This window comes from Parambassis ranga, chromosome 3, assembly GCF_900634625.1.
Source record: "Parambassis ranga chromosome 3, fParRan2.1, whole genome shotgun sequence".
Lineage (NCBI taxonomy): Eukaryota > Metazoa > Chordata > Actinopteri > Ambassidae > Parambassis > Parambassis ranga.
The window spans coordinates 24,086,981-24,093,548 of NC_041024.1; positions in this window are offsets into that span (position 1 = coordinate 24,086,981).

The window sequence follows — 6,568 nt, forward strand, 5'->3', positions numbered from 1 at the left end:
TCACCCGCCCCCACTATCAAGGTGGGTGGGGTCAATATCATAGAGGAGGTAACTGGAGGGGAAAAGAGGGTGGCCGTGGGGGAGGGGGGCATGGAAAGGGTGGATACAGCGGTTTGAGTGGAGGTGACTGCTTCTATTGTGGAAAACCTGGCCACTGGGAAAGAGACTGTCACTACAAGCAGCCCCGTCAGTGACCACAAGGGGCTCCCTGGTATCCTCCCCAGGGAAATGGCTGTCAAAGATCACACCGGCATCTCAAATCATTTCGTCGGTTGGCTTCTTTTGGGAAACCTTTGCCATTCACAGAACTTGTGAAACTGTGTTAGCAGCACCACAGACATTGTTTCATTTGCTCCAGCTCATCACCAGTGAATTTGATGGGCAGAGACTTGTTGATCAAAACTGGAACCTCCATTATGTGCTCCCCAGATGGATTAATGGTGACTTTTCTTACTGGACAGACTTTTTATGCTCCCAGAGTGTTGGAGTAGCTGGACAGTGGCTGATGAGAACCACTATGATACAGATGTCTTGTGAAGATATCTGCTGGACTCGTTTTTACCTGAGTCTCCTTAAGGGGGCGGTCTCCTCAGTCTATTCCAGCTGTGGAAACCCTGGATAATGTCTTTCTGACCCTATAGGCTGTCCACTGATCCCTGTAGGTTATTCTCTTCTATGACAGGTGTGAGGATCTCTTCTATCAGGAGAGGTTCTACCTCCTAATGAGAGGGACTACATTGGTCCATCACAGCAGATAAATTGTTTGTGACTGAGGAGGGAGTAGCTGCTGACGTATAGTTAACACCAGAACAGTTTTAAATGGCTCAAAATGGCAGATAATAGTGTGCCACTTGTTTGCTTAGTAATTGTACCACACATAATATTAAAGAATTAGGCTCCATGGTTAGGAAATGTAAAGCTATTTCTAATAAATAGGCACAGAGGATAGGTGTTTAGAATTCTTCATCCTTTAAAGCTTATTAGGTTGCCATTCATACAGTAGAGGCATAATAAGGCTCAGGAGATGTTAGCCACACTACCACATAACATCTGGTCTTCATCATTTACTGATGTAGGTTTTGTGCCTCCTGTACTCTTGTCTCTTTCATTGTCTCAACTTCTATAACGATCTGGTTCTCCTAGATCACTTAGTCCCATTTTATCTTGATGTTTCTGAAACAGGTGGAGCTGTGAATGGTGTTCTGTTTCAGAAAAAAGAGGGTGAGACAGGATTAATGTATTTGAGTTTTAAACCGGATGATAAACTGTTTGATTAACTATTACATTCCACAGCATGGATTCCCAGAATGGATCTCATTTTAAGAGTTTAGACTTGGAAAAGGTGGAGCAGACTTTAGGCCTAAAACATAAGTATGGTGCAGTATATCAATCATAGTTACAGGGAAAAGTGGAAAGGATGAAACTACAACCTAAAACAAAAATTGGCTAAAATCTGTGCACAGACCAAATTTATATGGGTTCAAGTATTATCTATTGTATTGATGTTCTGGTAATAACGCCATATAATGTACACCCTATGAGCTTCTTACAGGTCGACAGTTTCCTGGACCAGCTGGCCGGCTGAGACTGAAGAAGTATGCAGTATGGTATTAATATAAACCATAATATAATGAATTTAAAGCTTTGGTGTTAGTATTTGTATTAAAGGAGAAAGGAGAGATGGAGAGTCCAGAAGGAGCCACACACAGCTGAGTGGGTCCTCCTGAAGGTGATAAAGAAAAAGTGGTCGGAGCCACGGTGGACAGGTCCTTACCAGGTGGTGGAGCGCACCTCCCACGCGGTGTGGCTGAAAGGCAAAGGAGACACCTGGTATCACTGGAGCCAGTGCACCCCAGCTACAGAACCAGGGAGAACGCTGAGCGACATTAGAAGGAGCAGGAGGAGGATAAAATAAAAGGGGCAGAATAATCCCCTGAAACCAGGAGTGTGACCAGTAGGTAGTCTACCCTACTTGGTTGAAGAGGATGAGACGGTGAATACACATACATGAGCAATCATCAGGATCAGCGTGGGACTAAGAGTGATAGGCGAAGTTAAGTGCATCACTCCAACTAAGGGTGATAGGCGAAGTTAAGCGCATCACCCCACCAGGAGACGAACCACAGTCATCAGTAAGGTCAGCTGTCGAAAGGAAGGTCTAAAGTTTCAGGAGCAGAGGTTCTAGTTCCTGTGTCAAGAAGACTCCGGCTGACAAGATGGGACTGTGGGGTAACTGGAGGGTGTTGGGAGCTTGTGTTTTCATGTCTGTAGTTAGTGTATCTTTGACTTTTTCTGTGTAACATAATTTCGTGTGTACTTATTTTGTCAGTTTTCCAGGATCCAATGGTAAGTCAAATCCAGGGCCCAGCACACGCAGGGTGAGGAGAGCACCAGGGACAGGAGGAGATGCATGTGTGAGAAACGGGGAGGTATAGAGTTAGACTACTATAAGGGTTCAGAGTTCTCTTTTATCTTTGATTTGTGCGCAGTAATCAACTGCGGGGGACATAATGTGTCGTGGAGACAGTATGGAGAAGTTTGTGGATTGGGGTGGTAGCACACAAATTGGGCACCTAAAAAAGCTAAAACCACCTCAGGCAGGCGGATCTTGTTCAGTGGGTATTTCCATATACAAAGAGATTGGAGCTGCATGCAGAATCCTATTATGTTATCAATTACTGGCCTGGACCACAACCCTTATGTTAAATCTTCCGGAGTGCCTGGCCAATGTTGGGACTCCTAACCCGACATTGTAGTCCATAAGCTCACCCCGTTCGATGTATTAGCGTTATCTACCGGTTATGAGGATGATAATATTTGGTTCAGATGGATGGTAAAACAGGTGAGGGAGCAAAACATGTCAGGTTGTGTTGCCTGTGCATCAGCGAGGCCCCACCTGTACACTGAACCTGCCCCATTATATCCAGACGATGCATGGGGATTTGATTTCAGTACAGAACCGGATGTTTTTGGATATGTTATTGGCAGAGAAAGGAGGTGTATGTGCTATGTTTGATGAAATGTGTTGTACTTTCATTCCCAATAACACTGCTCCTGACGGTAAGGTCACTAAAGCTTTAGAAGGTTTGAGAACTCTTTCCAGTATGTTGCATGAGCACTCAGGGATAGATAACCCCCTGGACGACTGGCTGATTAGACTGCTTGGACCCTGGAAGGCGGTAGTATGGTATGTCACTAATCACTTCTTTTGCAGCATTCTTGGGTATTTTGACTACATGTGGTTGTTGTTGTTATATTCCCTGTGTGCACTGTTTATGTAACACGTTAATTGTGTCAGCAATTGAAAAGAAGGATTCAGGTTTTCATTCTCCTTCATATCAGATGCCTCTGCTGGCAGCAGAGGTGCCCGTGCCAGGTGACGACGAGGAAGATTTGTTGTGAGCTCTTATAAGAGCTCAAAAGAGGGAATTGTTGGGTGAAAGAATTTATTCTGCATGGTGTTAACATGCAGTGTGTTCAGATATATAAGTATTCATGTTTATATGTGTTTATCGCTTAATAATGTGATTTTCATGAGTGTTTATGTGTTAGGAAGTTTTATAGAAAATCAAAGTAATTTGAGGATACTGAATGTATTAATAAGTAATTTCATAGTATGTCATATAACGTTGTTTTCTGCAATTCAGGCTGTGGCAGATGAGATCAGTTGTTTTTCTGTTCTCTGGAGAGAGCTCCGGTTGGTACGAGATGGTCATAAATTCAGACTAAGGACAGCAGCACCTTTGACCTGATAAAAGCCAGATTCTAAAGGAATGTGTTTTTCTCCTGAGTGCCCAGTTTTATGGTCACCCCCAGATCGGACTCACAACCTATGAGATTTAAGGAATTGGAGTTTTACCTTATTTGGCAGTAAACACTAATGGTCTAGTTGCTGTATGAACCAGGGTCTGCAGGGGGGCGGTAGATGCCCCTGTGGGCCGGCAGGCAGGAACGCCCATGGGGTATATCAATGTGTGAATTCCATGTCCAGTTGTTGTTGCATTGTTCGTTGTTGCTGTGTGGTTGTTTGTTCTTGTTGGTTGTCCTGTTCTTGTGTTGTTCTTGTTTGGTTCTTTATGTGCAACAACCCAGAGCTCTGCGACTCAGAATTTGCCTCATTGTTTAATAAATTATAATTTTGAGACCAGAATTTATCCGCTCCTTCCTTACAAACTAATTCAGGGGGTGATCAGAAGGAAACAAGGGGATTTTCACCCTGACACTGCCGCAAAGCCAAACCAGAGACTACTAAACAGGAATGTACGGTGGCCCTGAAGGTCAAAACACAACGAAACATAATGAGATTACGTATTGTATTGATCATGTAAGTTTATTCTGTTCACCTGTGGTCTCATTCTATAGAGCTCATGTGACCTTCACTGTTGAGTATGAGACTTCACCATACTTTGTTATCAGGGGAACAGGAGCAGTGCAAGATCCTTTGCTACAGATTTATTGTTAACCTCAAAACAAGATGGTTGCCATAACAACCACTTCCGAGGAGTTTGTATGACACTTCAATGGAATCAGAATCATGTTTATTGCCATATAAGTGAAGAGGATTCACATTACGAGGAATTTTCCTTAGTGATTGGTGCATACATAAAAATGTATAATAGTTAACATCAAATGTTAAAACTGAGATAAAAAATAAGGTAAATAATATGAAATAGGGTCAAGTAAACAAGGTAAACAATGTAATCAATGTAATCACAAAAACATCACTATGACACCACTATCAATCTAGGGTGTGATGTCATAGTGATCACTGTGACATCACAACCTAGACTGTACCTGGAGCGCTCCAGGTACAGTCTAGGTTGTGATGTCACAGTGATCACTATGACATCACTATCAATCTAGGGTGTGATGTCATAGTGATCACTGTGACATCACAACCTAGACTGTACCTGGAGCGCTCCTGCAACATACATAAAGCATAAATGGACGGACACGAGAGAGATGAAAGCGAAATAGTCGATCAACCTGAACATCATAGAGGTGGATATCTTGATAGAGGAGATGGGGCACCACATCCTCCATTAAGAATTCATAATGAAATGCGACGCTTACTGAACCGTATACATGAAAGATGGTTAGAAATCTATCCTATGTTGGTGGGTTTACCTCCCCCCCTAAATGAGATGGTGTCAGTACACATCCACAATGACAACGGGACCAGAAGAATTTATTACAACATACCTAATATTGTAGAGGAGGACCCTCAGCCTGAAGGCCAAAGACAGGATGACTTAAATATAGTCGCATTAGGAAACAGTTCTGATAGTGGCACAGATACTGATGAGGAACCCTGTGAGGTAGATGTGTGTCAGCAGGACAGACAAGAGGATGCCCTGCCTCATCAAACCAAAATAAGACCCAGAGAGGATGCTGAGGAAGAAGATGATGAGCCTTCTTCCTCCTCATCCTCTTCCAAAAAGGTCAATAGGCTTGAGAACACTGCTGACACTACAAGCAGCAGCCTTAAAGATGTATTTGAAGATGCTGATTGTGACCAAAGGGACGACAACCCCCTGGAAGGATGCTCAACGTGGTACAGGCCTGGACAGGTAGATGTGTGTCAGCAGGACAGAGCAGAGGACACCCTGCCTCATCAAACCAAAATAAGACCCAGAGAGGATGATGAAGAAGAAGATTATGAGCTTTCTTCCTCATCATCTTCTTGCGAAAAGGTCAAAAGGCTTGAGAACACTAGAGGTAGATGTGTGTCAGCAGGACAGAGCAGAGGAAGGTCAACCCCCTCTGTAGAGGACGATGAGGTCCAATTGTGGGAATATACCTGACATATCATCCGTCAAGTCATGCAGTGATAGAGAAAATAAGGGTTTTAGCACGAATAAAACCCAAAAGACACTGCTGGCGACTATTAAAAGTGTCTTTGCCAGGAACAGTCCTGGAAATGAATCCAACAGGTCTTGCACAGATGGTAAAATAAACAGGTCTAGTACTGGACATCAACCCAACAAGGTTGGTCCTGGAGATAAAGCCAACAAAGCCAGTCCTGGCGATAAAACCAAGTCTAGTCCTGGAGTCAAATCCAACAAGACCACTTCTGAAACAAATGAAGTCAAGTCAGGTTGTGGAGAAGACATAACTTTGACAACAGTTAAATGCAGAAGAGCAACATTAAAGAGGATTAGAAACTTCTTCTCCAGGAATAAAGTACATGGTCCTGGAGATAAAGCCAACAAGGTTGGTCCTGGAGATAAATCCAAGTCTAGTCCTGAAGTTAAATACAAGTCTAGTCCTGAAGTTAAATCCAACAAGACCACTTCTGAAACAAATGAAGTCAAGTCAGGTTGTGGAGAAGACATAACTTTGACAACAGCTAAATGCAGAAGAGCAACATTATCTTTAATGTTGCTCTTCTGCATGATGGGAGTGGATTAGGAACATCTTCTCCAGGAATAAAGTACATCCAGAGTGACCTATCAGGACTCTACCTCTCCCACCAACAATCTTCTTGCTGATCCATACGAAGACTCAGTCTTCGTAAGGATCCTTACTTGATTGTTGTACATATAAAATAAACTAAAAATAATAAATG